Source organism: Balearica regulorum, chromosome 7, assembly GCF_011004875.1.
Source record: "Balearica regulorum gibbericeps isolate bBalReg1 chromosome 7, bBalReg1.pri, whole genome shotgun sequence".
Taxonomy (NCBI): Eukaryota; Metazoa; Chordata; class Aves; order Gruiformes; family Gruidae; genus Balearica; species Balearica regulorum.
The window spans coordinates 26,504,705-26,522,547 of record NC_046190.1 but is presented as its reverse complement, the minus strand read 5'-3'; the positions used below and the strand labels follow the sequence as shown (position 1 = coordinate 26,522,547).

Here is a 17,843-nt window from a genome sequence, read left to right as displayed (position 1 = left end):
ATCAGCTTCACCTAGCAAAAAAATTGTGTTTCACATTTAACTTCCACTTTTCTTGGTTCAGCTTTTGGACATCTATGCTTTTTGTGTTTTTCCTGCTAGATGAAAAAGGTATTTATTATTCTAGAATTTCCTCTAAATGGAAGTACCACAACATAGCCACCAATGAACTGCTTAATCCTCCTGACCACCCAAACATATCATGCTCCTTAAATCCATCACTGAAGACCAGACTTCAAATACATGATGGTTCTTTTCATCATCTTCTCCCCTCCACCTCAGTGTCTGACTGAAAGTGTGCATCAAGCACAAAAGCATTCCAGTACTGGCCTGAAATTTTGTGCAAAACTGCACAAAGACATAACATCACCCCTGATTGCTGTTCTCCTCTATTCGTCTGCCCAAGGTTCACACTGGACATTTTGCCATTGCAGCACACAGAGTTCACACCAAGTCAGTACCCCATTACAGAGAGCGCAGAATCACTGTTGTACAGAATACAGCTCCCAATTCAGTAACCATGGATTACGTAGTAACCCTAGATGTCCGACCTTGCTGGCAGCATAAAAACCAGTTATTTCAACAGGCATGGGTCACCACACAATGTCAACTGCTCTAGAGTGCTGTCTTTTTGTCCTGGTTTTGGCAAGGATAGAGTTAATTTTCTTCTTAGTAGCTGTAGAGTGCTGTGTTTTGGATTTAGGATGAGAATAATACTGACAACACACTGATGTTTTTAGTTATTGCTAAGTAATGTGAGGAGGTGCATAATAAACCAGGAGGGGACACAGCCAGGACAGCTGACCCAAACTGGCCAATGACAGTATGCCATCATGCTCAGTAGATAAACTGGGGGAGTTGGCTAGAGGCCTGTGATCCCTGCTTGAGGATGGGCTGGGCATCAGTCAGCAGGTGGTGAGCAATTACATTGTACATCACTTTTTTTGTATGTTTTTATCATTATTATTTTCTCTTCCTTCAGTCATATTAAACTGTTTTAATCTCAACCCACAAATTTTGCCTTTCCTGATTTTGTTCCCCTTCACACTGAGGGAGGAGGTGGAAGTGAGCTAGTGGCTGTGGAGTGTTTGGCTGCCTGGCAAGTTAACCCACAACACCTTTCTTTACTGTTTATTTAACCCACAACACCTTTCTTTACTGTTTATCATGCTGCTTGTCCCTCATGAGGCCAAGTACTTAAGCATGCGCTTAAGGATTAGTCTAAACTACCAACTGCTCTAGAGTAGGCAAACACCTGAGCTTGCATTTAAGAAGCCATGTACCGGTTTAGTACCAGAAACAAGGTTGCTCTCAGCAGGTCAGATGAAGCTCTGTGCTTCTGTGCCTCAATTGCTTCTAATACCTGAGCACTCTCATTCACAGCTAGCAGGTTACCTCTGCTCTCCTCTGCAGCCAACAGCAATTGAATATAATAAGACTTAAACTGAAGTGCTTTCCTGCTTAAGGGGCACTACTCTGATCTTAGCTCTAAGGAGTCCAGCTGAAGAATATAACCTTCCTCCCCAATCCCCAGTCATTTTCCATCTATCTGTACAGAAATCTTGTTCACTTTTCCCTATGTTTCCGTATCTCAAGTTCTTACAGCTCTTTCATGAGCTGCCTCAACTCCCTTTTATTTGTTAACATACACTTCCCTCTGAGTTCCATAACAATATGGAAAGACATAAGAATGCCTGGTGTAAAAAGATCCCTGTTACAAGTGAAAAAGTTGATCTGAATTTAAAAAGCCCTGCATAATCAAAGGGCAACTCAGTGAGCCAGGGATCCACTTGAACAGATGGCTGAATGCAATCCCTGGGTAGCTCAATTTAATCTCCTCACTTGTTTACTGAACAAAGTCAGAGAGGGACACCTTCAAAGTTGGATGTATGGAGTCACCTGAAAAGGCAGGAGTAGAAAAAAGTGCTGGAGGAGGTCTGGGTACTGATGCTGTTAATGCATTAAAGCAATTGAAGAAACTTACATACTTATACATAAAATGCTGTCATTAGCAAAACAGAAGCCTATGTCTTGCATGTACCAGGCTATTAGTATTGACAAAGAACACAGTACCCTACCAACCCAGTTAGAAAAGCATTGCATTAGGAGCTTGAGTTACCCACCAGGCTATACAAGCCTACAAGCTATTGTTGCCTAAGGTACAAATCCACCTGCTACTACCTCTGTTCCACAAGTAGTCTGCAAGACTTCAATGTCTTGTTAAAGTATGTGTAATTTCAAACGCAGCCTAAAGAGAGAAAACCCACCTCCTTGACAGCTTGTCAAATCTATCACTTCAAGATCAACAGTATCATCTCTGTAAATTATGGTTCACCACACCCACACTCTCTCTTCTAGGCAAACAACTATATACAGCCTAGGCTCTCACTCATCTTCTGCTGAAGAGCATTAAAGCACTAACAGAAAAGTATTCTGCACAAAAAATTACTTCCGGAAGAAAAGAAAGGTGATGGGTATTACTTTTAATGAGATAAACCAGCAAGTAAACATAATACCTACCCATCATTCTGTGGCTCTCCAAGTGCTTTGAAAACATTAGTCAGAGCTTCACAATGTGGAAGAAACACAGGAGCAATGATCTTATCAAATGTTGAAGCATCAAGATAAGTTATGAGCATAACTTTTGGTAAATCCACAGAAATACAAGACTATATTATCTCAATATGATAAGGGAAGCAGTTCAAGGTGCTTGTGTCCAGTTACTCCCACCACTTTCCACTATAGTTTGAGATGACTTTGCAAAACAGCAATACACCAACACCATCTAAAGAAACAGACTAGACTTTTATACCAGTTAAGTGAACAAGAGTCCTCTGTGAAGTACAAGATGGCACAAAAGAGGTCCCATGATTTGTTCCACATTAAAGGTCATGGCTTGAGTTCGTCCTCTGCTTCTGCCATGGACTTGATAACACAAACCCTCCTTTCTTCCTTGATACCAAAGTATCTGCCTTGAATTAAAAAAACCCAACAGTGTACTTCCCATAGATGCTCAGCATTTGAAAGAACTTGATAGGTCTTAAGAACTCCTGCACAAGGAAGCTTTCTGTTGTGGGAGCTATTGTGCTTTTTCCAAAGTTGGAGCCCAGTAAATTTAAACTGTCAACTCTGCTTCAAAAGAATTAGTAAAATTTTCTTTTTTTTTTTTCTTCATTTAGACATTGAGTTCTCATGTTAAGTAGCCCCAATTTACTGCAAAAATCTGAAAGTTAGAGGAGTTCACTGGGTGGAATTTTGAGCTCATAGAAATACATAATGCCAAGAAAAACTCCTGGGGATAGAGGATTATCCACAACCTAAAAGAAACCTTCTCCTTACAAGAATGTATGTTCCAAGTAACATGCATTAAGTACTCCTGTGTGACATGTTAATTTGAAAAAGCATTTTCATTTTTTTCCCCCCTTCTCAGCTGTTCTTAACTGGAATAGCTCCTAGGATCTATCATAGAATCTACAGTAGATAGATGACAGGCTAAGCTTTTGTCTCCTATAAATCTTTCTTGCTCCCAAGCACACCCTATTGCATTCCCATGGCCAAGCTTTGAGAAGGACAGTAGTAGAATTACTATGCCAACTAATAAATCCCTTTCCAAGAGAAATTTAAGTGAAGCGTACAGTATGAAGGACTGAATTATTCAGTAATGCACTTGGCACTGGAGATGTGGAACTGCCACTTTTCATTAACATCACCAACCTTGTCTGTCAACAGAGTTTCTATATTCATACATTTCTTGCCATGCAGCACAGAGGTGCAAGTCACATGAACCAGCTGGGTCACATGTGTCATCTTTATTCCCCTCATGTCAGTAACTCATCTTTTTAGGTCATCTTAGGAATCTGAACAACCTGGGAAACTCTAGCCCAGAAACAGCTACCTGTATTAAATCAAATCCCAGCCTGGACAACTCTGCCTACCTCAACTCTATCACTGGACCAGAATGCCCTAAAAAATAAATGATACTTCAGACTAAACCGAGTACCTTATGGATCTCAGCAGTAACCAGGAAGCTCTATAAGGCTTCTCATCCCTAGACCTGGGCCTGAGAAACCCTTTTAAAGTCAAATTTCCTCTATATATTATTTTTCCTAGGAAACTACTTAAATGTCTACCTGCAAAGTCATTTGACATATCCCAAACCGGAAAACTTATGAATACTACAGACTTACTAAGTGTCCCACTGCCACAAGCTTTGTTCAGTTTGCACAATGCCTTGAACAGAGAAATGCAGCACCACTAGGCAGGTTAGGTGGTATAAAGGGAATATATGCACACACACAAAGTAAGCGAATATATGTACACACATTAGCTGTTCACACAGCTAGTGTTTTGCAGACAAAGCTGTGACAAGTCCAGCTATTGTGTTTACCTACTATTGTTTTTCTTCATCTTGCAATGACTATCTTTCCTATTTTCTAAACCCCAAAAATTCAAAATTCCGTTTATTTTTAGCCAAATATGATCATTTGGATACAGTAGGTTTGACATTATTGGTTAGAAGAGGTAGAAATCTATAATCAATTTAGTCCCAATATGGCAGACTGAGGCTAAAAGAACAGTTTTGGCTGAGTTTGAATAGAAATTGTGCATCTTTGTTACCATTGTTTATTTGAAAACATACTTCCTTTTACACATTAGAAGATTTTCAACACAGTCTTTCTTGTAATCTAAACAAACATAACTATACCAGACTTATCGTAGAAGCCAGGCAGACAATGGATCTTCCTTGACATCAGGTATTTGTTTACATTTCAGTTTGATAGAGCAGCACATCTTATGACCCTATCACACTTCTTAAGTTTTCTTACTGCCTACAAGTGTCTACACAATCCTTTGCAAGACCTTCTGCTTTTACATGGGTGGGGAAGAGAGTGAAAACAATGTCATTTGAATCCAGAAAAAAAAAAGACAACTCTGAAAAGTGAAAAAGGTTTTAAAACAACTTTCTTCAGGGAGGGGATGGACAGATCCTGGACAGTTCGGGATTTAGCAGAGCTATTCTGTTTAGTGCCTTTCATTGACTTTGGTACTATAACAATCCACTCAGCTGCACTGACCAAATTAATCTGGTTAACTCACCCTGACAGCCCAGCTGGAGTGGAGGAACTTTGGAAGGCAAACTTGCAGCATCTGTGGTCCACCCCATTAAGGTGAGTCATTGGCAGTTTAGGGCACAGTCTCTCTCAGGACAAAGCTACTAACTGAGTATACAGAGAACAAACACAGGCAATAAAATTACACATAACAGCAATGAAACCTTAAGAGTTGCAGTCCAGGGATGACAGCACAATTAACCCACAGACACCAGTGTTCACAAGCAAGGAGAAAGCTCCATGGTATTCACCACCAATGGCATACAAGGTAAATATATATTATAAAAGAGTTTCTATTAGTCACAGAACAAGAAGACAAGGCAGCTGCAGCATGGATTGGGCAGTCTTATTCAGCCAGAAACCCCACCATCACTCTTCCAGACCCCAATCTCTCTTACTCCTCCCCTGCTGTTTCATATCCCCAATTGCCAATGAACCTCATTAGCCTTCCTGCATGAAGCACCTGCTAATCCACCCATCCTTGTTAGCACATTCAAAAGCATCTGGTGGTCTAGAGAGAGGAAGCCTTTAACTCTATCCCTGCCAGATTCATTCACTACCATGCATTCAGGTTATAAACATTGTAAATTGAAGTGAACTTCTCAGAATTTACTGTCTCAAGTATCATCTCAAAATTATACATATGAATGAACAGTGTTCAGTGGTACCTGAACCTGCAGTGCTCAATAACCAACACCTGAACGCCTCAAGAGACTAAAAATTGCACTATAGAGCTGGGAAACAAATGCAGGGAGACTAAAGGCTTTCTATACACCCGAACATTTGGTTTTCCCCAGTTTGAGTTCTGTGAACAGATCAACTTGTTCACACTATCTACAACCTATTCGTATGTTCCTGTGGTCTGCTAGCTGCAGCACTTTGAGAAAGCTGAGAATGACATTTCTGCAGTTTATCTAAAGAGCTTGACTAAACACAATCAACTCCTTCCAAAAAGGCACTATTGTGAAAAATACACTTATCTCCTTTTTTTCTTTAAACTGTGGTATACAAAGCTGGGGGTGGGGGAACAGAAAACCAACTTATTTTTAAATAAATCCTTATAAAAACAAATTGGTGAATCATATGATTACATAACATGATTTTAAGTTATTTTATATCACTTTATACAAGCTGCAGGTGGAATGAGAAAGCCATTGGAGAATTATGGAAATATTGACCACTATGAAGTACAGTCTCAGACAAAATGGGGAACAGAAGGAAAAATTTAGTCATATTTTCAGCACTAGAGAACTGAGAGGGTTATACTGAACAACTCCAAGGACACGCAGGAAGTTTATGGTGCAGTCAAGAAGTAAACAACATGACAAGCCCCTGTCTGGAGCTTTTATTACAAGGTTCAACTGCAAACATGAAGTGATTTGATAAAACCATTTTATCGAGACAGTTTGACAAGCATTTGATGCTTTGTTGCTTCAGTCTTGATTTACTACACAGAACTTGTAGGAGTGATCTCCAGCATTTAGTAGAGACTTTAGAATTTACCTCGTCATAGGTTTTCTAATTCAGGATTTCTAGTGGCTTCTGCATAGCCTTGTGACAGCACACCAGGCAACATATATCTAGTTCAAAGCAATTTCAACCACTTGTCACAAAAAGGAGATACTTTATTCCCCCTTGTAAATAGGTTTGCTCTTATAGCATTCAGTAGTAGATTGCAGTTACTGTTTAATTATCTCATTACCTTTTGACCAGCCTTTCCCACTAGCAAGACCTTGCATCCTAGTGACTTCAACATCCACCCACCCGTTTGTGACTGCAGCTTTCTAGACAACAGCTTCTACTGCCTGATGATCTGATGCAGTCCGGGGTGAGGGAGAAGCAGCAGGGTTTCTCTTCCCCCAAGCTGGTATTGCTTTGTCACTAACAAACCTGGCAAAGTGACCTTGGTACAGTACACTCTCATTCACCCAAACTTACAGTGGCATTTCAAACATTCATGATGGATTGAGTAGGCAGATGTGTGGTCAGCTACAGGCAAACCAGGGCACAAGTAAATCTGTCTTCTACAGCACATTCTCAGATGGTTCCCACCTCTTCACAGCACATGCCTGTCTTGGTTCATACCCTGTGTATGAAATTTCTTTTCTTATTTAAATTATATTAACAATCTCAGATCTGCTTCAGGACAGTTGTAGGCAACTATACATATTATGGTATTTGCATGTGCTTACGACATAACCTTTCATCAGATCTTATCTTCCACACCCTATAAAAGGGCAATCTAGATGCAAAAGCCACCAACCCTTTTTAAGGAGGGAAAAATCTCTGCTTCTAACTGCTGTCATCTGAGACTTTACAGCACAGAGTTAACACACTAAGATGAAAACTTAAGATAACTGTATCTACAAATAATTTTTTGTCCAGGTATTATTGCAGAGCCTTCATTATCTCTGAAAATGTCCCCAGTTTAAACTGGCTACATTTTTGTCAAGCCCAGAGTAGCTACAGACAAGCCTTGCTGCCATGTATACAACAGCTTTCCTTCTTATCACAACCACAAGAGTTCATTCTGCTGCCTGGAAAGTTGCTGCCTCTCTGCTTTTTGGAGGGCTTCTTGTTCCTACAAAGCATCTGCCATTAACTAAAAATTTCCCAGTTACTGATTCCAGCTGGATCAAACACATATGGCATTTAAAGATGATACAAAAAGACAGACGCTACCCAGAGAAAGTCAGACTAAACTTGAAGAGTAGAAGAGAAACTACCTTGCACAGACTATACTATTTAGCATAAAAAGGGCTGTTTTCTTGCTAAGTCATCATAAAGATTCAAATTCCTCCCAGCTTACTAGTTACAGCCAGCTGGTTAAATTCGCCAAAAACAAATCACAGTCACAGCTTAGGCTGTAAGCTCATTTGGGAAGAGATAGTGTATGCAAGTAGTGCCTTCCAGGGTGTTCTGGGATGAGACTTGGACCCCCATTAGCATGTGAACACAGGTTTTGCAGGTTACATGGAAAGTCTGTCTCACAACAGGCATAAATCACATTGTTTCAACTGGCCTGTCAATTGAGCAAAGCTTTTTCTTAAAATAGCAAAGTTTTAGTCAAACATGGGTCCCTATAGAGACCATAACGCAACAGAAAACGGTACTGGCACACCATCGCTGGAATGATATAAACCACTGGTCACAGTCCTCAGTCTCTGGACACTTGGGGGCACACATCCCTCAGGACAACATTATCTGCATACCTGATAACTCTTCACTGGTGCTTTGGGGTGGGGTTTGTTGTTTATTTTTGAAGAGAATGACTTGTATTTAAGGGGAGGGGAAGGTAAAGAAAAAGCAGCTGTAGACTCTTCGAGAACATTACAAAGCATTATCCTCTGTAACTACACTATAACCAGGCTACAACAAACTATGCTTAATATCCTCCTAGTTCAAGGTCACAAAACACTCTGCAAGCATTCAAACAGGAAGACAACCAACACTACTTTGAGAAGGAAGATGAGATTCACCAATAATAATAATCTGTGTGCAGATGGTTTTAGTATTTCTTCTACTTGGTGTGGAAGGAAAAAAAAATTCCATATTTTAGGATAAAAACCACCTCCAAGCCCCAGGCATTTCTTTGGAAAGTTTCCATCTAAGGGAGCAAAAGTTTGCCTTATTTGGAGAGGAAGCATGAATCTGGGTGTCTGAATTCTAAACCAAGCCATGTGCTTGTCTGCTGTGGAGCAAAGAGAGCTGAAGTTGTTAAAAAGATTTGGAAACTCTGCTTTCCTGTGCATTTGGGGTTTTGTTTGTTTTTTTTTTTCCTTAAAAATCTTCATATTTGAATCAAATGAGTACTGACACTAAAAAGATTACTTGAATTCTCCTGGGATTCAGGATATCAGGGTTTTTTTTCTTCAGTGTAAGAGTTCAGAAAGTTTGTAAATGGTCATATAAAACTGAACACAGTCTTTTCCCAGGAAATTATTGCTGAAATATCAAGCTTTTAAACAGCTCTCAAACTCTTTCCTTTTAATGCATTTAGCCAAGCATCACAGATTGTAGTGGTTTAGAATCTGAAGTGTTTAAGTTTTGGATATATACCTGACTTGTAACAACAATTGCATGCAATAAAGGGCAACAGTTGAAATCTCTGCTCAAATATATGCACTCACTAATGCTACAGTGCATCAGTCTGACTATTAGTCATGTTTATAATAGTTGCTCGTAGCTACGAGTGAGCCAGAAGCAGGGTTTAAAGAGCATTACTGAGAAAATCCTAAGTATATCAGCATTGTTAGCAAGAGCTATAATTTCATCACTGGGCAAACAAGCCTCCAACCAATATTATTTCATGTTGTCAACTAATTTATCTTTTTTATAAAATTAAATACTTGACTTATGTAGCAAACTGCATTTTACCAGTTGACCATGTTTCTGCATATCTAAAAAATAAAGCCCAAAGACTTTTGCTGATAGATTATCTTGGCCTTCATCACAATGGCCATCACAGAGAGCCAGCCTGTTTCTCCTTCTAACATTAAAATGTCTACTGAGCTCAAAATTACAGTAATAATTTTCATTACTAAACATCTATACATGGAGTACACATCCTGTAGCTTTATAATACGATGACTTGATTACACAGTTCATCTAGCAAAATTCACTTGAGAATCAGCCAGCCATACTAAAGAATCTACCCCAATTGACATGCATTTTCAGTCACGCTTGAATAGCCACTACATTAGCATGAAATTCACTCCTGAACTCAAGCAAGCTGACCACCACCCAGTTATCATTCCACATCTTACCTCCTCCTCATCTGCCACATAGGAAGCAAGCAGTGGCCAGTTGAGGCCATACTGACCATTCAAGAAGTAAAGAAAACCACACCATATTAAAAGCTGCCTATTAGATGCATGTAGTATTTTAGAGTTGGTTACCCATACAGCTTTCTTGGCATAATTCCCAGATCTAAGTGATTGTTTCTAAAAGCAGACAGGTGACAGGAGTCAGGATCTACAGGCTCCTGACAGACTACAGAGCCTCATTGCCATTCTTTGATAACAACAAGTCCAAGTTTTTAGCATAGGGGTTTTATTACAAACTTTTGCTCAGTATTCTTTCCAAGTTAAAGCAACCGAGAAGAATCACTGTCTTGGCACACACAATTTCAGTATGAAACGTGTACCATACAAGACTACCACGTCCACCTATGTGTGGATACCAAACATCGATTGCCGGCACAGTGCGCACAAGTTGACCAAATACGCACATATGACTGTTTTGTCTCAAACAGAACCCCTCTAGGGCCAAAGAATAGACTGGGTCTAGATCTGTACTTTACTCGTCACTGCTCCTGCAATATAGTACACTTCGCAGTTTATCAATATAAACATACTCCACATTAAAAAATAATTTTAGAGTATATATGTAAGTATGCAGTTAATCGGTTTGAAAAGACTGTTCCCAGAGGCAGAGTAACACACTATGGTATAGATCTCACGAAACATTCCCCAGACAAGAAGTTTTCACTGAAGTGGAGGTGGACAAACTGACCATCATAAGTAATTTCCTTTAAATCTAACAGAGAAAGTAAATCAAAGTTTCTCTTCATGTTTTAACATGAAGATAAAAACTTAAATAAGTGTTTAATGACATCTTCAGAAAATAAGTAGAGTAACACTGCAACAGAGGTTAAAAAACCTGATTTAAGGTTGTAGTGACTATTTGGTATTAAGTGAACATAAGCACTTTTGCACAGTGTAGATTTAGTGCAGCTGCACCCTGGATGCCTCTTGTTTCCATGGCCATGGAAAGTGGCAAGTTAAAACTGAGACCAGCAATAAAAGTGAAGTGTCTACTAATAAGTCCAGAAGACACCTGCTCTGTGGCTAGAAGGCACTGTTTTATTATCCTTCCTAACCTGAACAGTATGAAGTATTCCTAGCTGCAATTCACCTATCAGTTGTATGAAAAAAAAATCTCAGAACTATAGTCTGCCTGTACCAGGGAAATAATACATGCTTCACTTATTTCAGGATTCTTATCACATGGAACATCATGAAGGGAAAAGTATCTCCATGAAAATACTCTTACTGGAGGAAAAAAGTTCAATGAGCTAGAAATCATGAAGTTCAACATTAAACTTCCCCTCTTTTTAGTTTTGCTTTTAGGAAAACAAAGCTCAACTTATTTTATATACAATATCCTTAATATACTATATTTATGTACTACTCAAATTTATCATCAACAGCATAAAAAAAATTAAGTCCAAGCATTACAATTTTCACATGCCATATTTTCTTACAGGCTTCATGGTTTCTTTGTCTGGAGTGACATACAGGCAGATGTAAGGAAAGAGTGAAGCCAAACCCACGGTGTAACTGAGTACTATTGCTAAGAATTACGAACTTCATCACTAGTGTGGAGCAATCCACAAGTACCCCATGTTCCACTGGACACAAATCATCACTTTACTATTTTTATAGCAAAAGTCAAGTCTGTAGTACCACAACAGGAAGAGAACAAAAGCAGAGGGCATTGCTAAACGCTTTGTATCCCTGAAAGGGAAGGAAAGGGTTTCAAAGCAGCTTAAAGAATCCAACACACCCAACAACAAACAGACCCTCAATGGTGGCTTGTCTTCTGAAGTAAGTCCTTCCTGACCCAACCTGGACAGACAGGTCATCTGAATACATGAGCAGGACAGAGCAGCCAGCCAGCTCAGATAATTAAATATTGCTAGAATTACAATAATTAAATACTGCTGGAATTACCAGCTTACTTCATGCAGCCAATTACAAATTTCAGGAACAGGAGCAAGACCACTGGAAGCCAAACCATGCATTACAGAAGAAACAATACTTTTCTGAACCACAAAGGCAACATTCGTACAACACAAATATACTATAAGCAAAGATCAACTCAAATCATCTTCAAACCTGCTTACAAAACAAGAACCCAAAGGACAAAGGAGCACAATGGCTTTACAGGGCTGTTGCCCATCTCCTGGGATCAACCTATGGCAAGGATTTCAGTGCCAGAATGGGGAAGATCTGGCCACGTGCTCTAAAAAGAGCCCACAGACCATCCTGGTAAGTGGAAGCTTTCTGTATGCAAGAAATACAAGTTGTTAGTTAAAATGGTAACTCTGCTATGACATGAAAAAGAAACTAAAAATATCTAAGTGAAAACTGTTAATAGAGTGAGAAGGGGAGGGGAAGGAGCTTTGCTTCTTTGTACAGCCAGAGATAAAGTCATTGTCAGCTATGGCTGAATTTATGTTACCCAAGAAGTCTGAACACTAAATGAGATATTATTAACAGGAAGCCATAATATTAAAAAAAATGAAGACAAAAAGACTAAAGGTCACATTTCATGGCCCTACACAATATTTGAGAGGTACCTGATTTTGAGGAGTTAGTTGCTAAGTTTTAAGTAACAGAACTTCTCTGAAAAGATAAAGCCAATTAATTTTAAAAAAAAAATTCTAAGTTTAAAGTTAAAGATATAAAAATAAAGTATTTCAAAACCTAATTATGTTCTGCTCTATTTATCTTCAACTGAAACAGACATTTACTTTGCCTACACAGTATTTGGTTTGCTGAAGACAAAAAATGTGATTAGTATTTTTCCAAAATGAACTATGTTTATTTGGGCTGGCAGCAGGGAGAGCTTTTTTGAGTCACATCCATGCCCTGCCACCTGTGGCAAGAAGCTTGTTTTGCAACAGAATAGTGCTAAATTGTGGGTGAGCACTGGAAAATTTAATTAAAACTCGCTTCAAAACCAACACATCCTGTAAGCATCTCAGGAAATCTATAGGTTCATCATTAAATTCATTAGCAAGTTTATAAAATCCAAAACTGAAAAAATCTGTTCAAATATGCATGAACACACACACAAAAAGCAGCCACCCCCAGTAATGCAAATTCTCTTGGACCTCGTGCATTGTGGCAAGGCCCCTGGAGTAAGGCAAACATGAACGACCATCTGTTATTTTTGTCTGCAAAGCAGCGACTTCCCCCTGATGAATCTTTCATAGCAGCCAAGCAATGGCAGCGACTGCTGTGGCAAGAACTGACAGCCAGCAGCCCCAGCCTCCATTTCTCTCTTCACTCATCCTGCATGTTAAATGGCTGCTTCAAACCCAGGAGTAGCTCTTTACATATTAAAACCAAACATGCCTTTTCTGCGCTTTCATTTAAATTACAGCAAATGAAGGCAAGTGTCAGGGAGCAAGCGAAGGGAAAAAAGAAAGAATTGGGGAATGAAGAACCCCCTCGGGGAGCATTCATGGTGCCAAAGAGATACTCATTTTCGAGCACCATCTGTCAAGAGCTACTTGGAGCTTTTTCCTTTCTTTCTCTATCTTAATACCCTCCCCCAGGTTTTACCATCTCACTTGATATACCAAGTAGCAAAAATTTCTAGAGCTTACAGGGAAAAAAAACCAAACAAACCACTTGGGCTTCGATTACTTGAGCAAAGTGTTACTTTGGGACAGACTGAACTCTGGTGAAAGTCAACATTAGTCTCCAAATAGGTGTGGCTTGAATGCAGAAGACACTTCGTTTGCAATTGACTTATAACTTTTTAGCACCATGGAGCACAAGTTTCAAGACAGCAAACATCTGAGATTGGCCCCAGAAGTGTGGATTAGGCTGGCAGCTCAACTGTGGCCCCGTCCCACCTGGCTGCCGGGCAGTAGCACTGAACCAACCTCTGTGGTAGTACACTTGCAAAATGGAGCAAATAGTTAGCTTGCTCTGCACCACTAGCATTTTGACACCTTTTCCCATTTTATTGAAATCTGTAAGTTTTGACTTGCAGCAATTTAGTGACTGAGGCTTCAACAAGATGTTTCATATCTTCTAAGTGAGCAATATGACCTTCACAGCTTCTCAGTACAAGTTAGAGAAGAAAATTCACAGTGGAAAGCAAAAATTTACATTAATGACTTACTGGTAGTTATATGCCTTATTTAAATTATCTCTGAAAACTATATGGAAAATGTAATAATCATGAGAGATCACAAGGAACAACATATTTATTAGCAGCAATTGGGACAAGTCCAGCATTGTTCTAAACCAGGAAATTCAGTATTACCAGAAGGGCTGGCTAGGAAAACAGAAAGCATGTTTTGCCAAAAATTCTGGGCCTTTTTCACTTGATTTCTTTAGTCTTTGGTCAGCTCCAGGACTTTTTGAAGTTTTCATGCAAGCAGAATAGAAACAGGGCAGACCCACCCATCTGTAGATAACCAATAGATAAGCAACTAAAGAGTTTTCCATCAAGGCATAGTACACACCTGTCTGGAGTCAAATACACCTTCCTTTTCACATAATGCCAGGCCAGATCTTCATTGAGATCCCACAGTTCAAAACCATAAATCCACATCAAAATAAAAAATTTCCAAGACTGATTTTGAAAACAACATTTCTTTGTCAGCTTACATTACAGCTTTTAAGATGCACATTTTTTGCATTTTTATTCTGAAATACTAGGATTGGAAAGCCTATGTTTACCTGAAAAGTTCAGACCTTCAGCCTTTTTAAATCAAGTCTGAAGAAAAATATCTAGGCATAGATTTTTATCATAAAATAAGCCAGAGCAGTTGGTAATAGTAAGCATCAAACCTGACCTTTCAGAGGCCACAGTGAACTTCAACTACCAACTATTTTGTCATTTCTTATTTAACCAATTCATTTTCTCAGGTATTACAGACTTCTGGCCCTTTAGCAATGTTACTATCCCTTTCATAAGGAATTTATTCCTCCTGTAGCTTTGTTGTATACAATGACAGCTCCAAGGTATAAAAACTCTCTACTTTGCCCTGCTATTCACCTTATATTTTCCTTTGTTCAGTCAACCAGAACAACCCATGGGAATATGTCAGGATGCCAGGTCAGCAAGATGCTGAACAAGATCCTGAAACACCCAAGGAGTTTTAAGCATCAGAATAGTCTTGCCAACTTCAGTGAGATCATTCAAGCCCATGGAGATGTGCATGCACTATGCTGGGGCCCACACAAGTCCTAAAACATTGGTAAATTCATAAACAACTTTCCTCTAGAGCAAATGATGAAAAGTAGAGAACAGTTATTTCCAAAGCAAATGTTTCTAAGCAATTCTGAAAGTAAAACCATTGTAAACTCCTGTACCCACTGGGAAACAGAAATCTTAAACATTTTTAGCAGCAGTCTACTTGCCTAGTCAAGAGTTTAATGCATTGTGGGAAATAGTCAAACTATGTAACAGCAATATCAAAGTTAAGCAAACAGAACGATATGAAAAGTATTTTGGAAGTCAGAGAGCACTCTTTCTATTCTTTCCCCTTCCCCAATCAATGAATACATTTGTATTTTGAATTTAAAAAACAGAAAAATAATCCAATTATTACTGAGGTGTTTGGTCCCCTTCCTAAATAGGTTTCCTTGTTTATAACCATCTTCGCTCAATTTGTCTGCCTCACTGGTTTTCTTACCCTTTCATTAATATAATGTTCCTGCACTTCTCATATCCTCTCTGTTGGCCTGTCTTGGCAATTCCTCTTCCCCCATCCTGTTTCTTCTTTTTAAGATGCTAGCTTTACCTCACCCTGTAACATCTGACCCAACCTTCATCTCAGCTTGCTGTAGCTTGGCAGCAGGTTCTCTCCCTACGAGGCTTGTGGCTGAAGCTGTAGCTGTGCCAGCTCTGTCCTGCAGTCTCTTGGCTGGTTCTTAAAACAAACAAAAACCCACTTAGTGCTTCCTGGCACAGAAAGAAAAGAAGCAACTCGGATCCATGGCGTTGTTGTTCAAGTACAAACAGCTGAGCAACAAACACTAGGGATCTAGTTCTTTTTCCACCAAACCACTTTTTTCAATAAAGGCTATTCCGTTTAAAAGCCTTCAGAATCACTCCTGATTGAATCTGTTTGAAAATGGTAACATCTACTCTAATATATGCCTTCCCCCAAAGGCACAGGCAAGTCATCTAAATTACAGGTCGTGTTCATGAAGAGAGAAACAGTCTGAAGAAGTTTATATAATACGGAAATTCAAAGAAAGATTTCAATCATTATGAATGTTTCACCTCCAATATTTCTCAATCCTGACCCCATCCTGGGAAAAAGCTACTATTTCTACAGCCTATCTTTAAGTATTTACCATCACTAATGGCTCAAATGAATTCATGTAAGTGTACATTCAGACATCACATGTGCCTGTGTATATCTGAATATATAATACACATTATACAGAGACATCTTTCATAGATAACAGCAAGCCAAACAATAAAAATGCCATCCAATTGTGTACTTTTACAGTGACAAACTGCTTTAGAGATAATACCTCATAGAATGTTAGTTGTATACCTGGGAAAGATGAAATATAAGGAAGTAACCACTAAGTTTCTGTTTCCTCTTTTAAGAGAGAGATGAGAATTAGAACATAGATAAGTCAAAAACTTCATCACCACCAGACATTGGACCCTCAGCTTTTGGGGCTTAAGAAAGACTGTATACAATCTGTGCCTGCTTTGGGATACGTAGAAGAAAAAAAACAAGCTTCAAAGAGGATTTGAAAACTCTTGGGAACTATTAAGTTAAGAACCAAGTTGCAGCTCAGAAGCTGACTGATACCAACTCTAATCACCACAACAAATTCTTCTTCCAACATATTTATTTTGCCCCTAAGCTCAGAGAGTCCTAAGTTTTAGGGAGTATTAACTTTGTTTTCATTGGATCATACTAAAATATATCTTACATAAATGCCATTTGCAAAAAGTGTTGAAGTTAAGGTTTATCGCCCTAGAGACTTCACTTCATTGCTGGGATCTGAATTAGAGGCAAGACATGCTGTGTCTGCATCCACCTTCCTAGCTGTTGTATCTGCTTGCATCTGTTTTGCCTCATCTGAGTGAGCTCACTATAGTATTTGTATTGCCACTAGCCCAAGAGTGTCCTACATTTGGAATCCACATACCACCCATTAGTGGACAAATAATAATTACCAAATTACCCAAAGTTCAGCTGGTAGTAAGTTTCTCAAGTACTTAAAATAATCAATCAAGCACATAAAAGTGATCATAAATAATGATAACACAATTACATAACCTGGCAACTGGCCAAACTCTTGCAAGGAGTTCCACAGTCATCTAAAATCCCCATACTGGTAGAATTGCTTGATTTACAAAACATTGTTTACAGCAGCCAATAGTTCAGAGGAATTATGGACACGTTTTTACACATGTATTGGATCAGATTTCGCAAGCATTCTTAGATCAAAAATGTCTCAAGCAGTATATATTCCTTATCTTCACAATATCACAACAACCAGGAAACCTTGCAGCTTGTCTGGTTTTGCAAATGTAAATTTGTTTGCACTGCAAACTCCATAAGTGACAGCCTTTTTTAACAAAGGGAGTACACTTTGGTGTGCTTTACCTGTTCACTCCTATTCAGTCATCTTTTTTTCTCCAAAAGGTACACATGTTGTGGCATAAGGAGCAAAACTGTTGACAGATGGCATTAAAACACCCCAGTCCCATAATTGAGGCTTATATTCAAACATCCCTGCCAGTTTGGAATCTAATTGCCAATAAAACAATACTGTGATATCGCCACATTCGATACTGTCATCTTTTGCTGAAGTAACACTTGAATCCACCAGCAAATTCCATTCTCCCAGAGCAAAACATTGCCTCCATTCCATTCTGACACAGGACTATAAATCCATGTACAGTACTTCAGTTTTGAGTGAGAACTTAGCTCTCATTCCCAAAGTACTCTCA

At 39.0% G+C, this 17,843-nt stretch overlaps 1 protein-coding gene across 2 annotated transcripts in view; it reads right to left on the bottom strand.

The window, feature by feature from the left end:
* The window catches only part of RPS24 (ribosomal protein S24), a 209,455-nt gene that overhangs the window by 154,144 nt on the left and 37,468 nt on the right, over positions 1-17,843 (bottom strand). The window contains exon 5 of one of the 2 annotated variants that reach the window (XM_075758648.1): positions 1,532-1,542. The exons of the other annotated variant lie outside the window; for it this stretch is intronic. The gene's annotated coding sequence lies outside the window, so the exon portion shown is untranslated. Of the gene's footprint in view, positions 1-1,531; positions 1,543-17,843 lie in introns of those variants that run through there. 2 annotated transcript variants of the gene reach the window in all.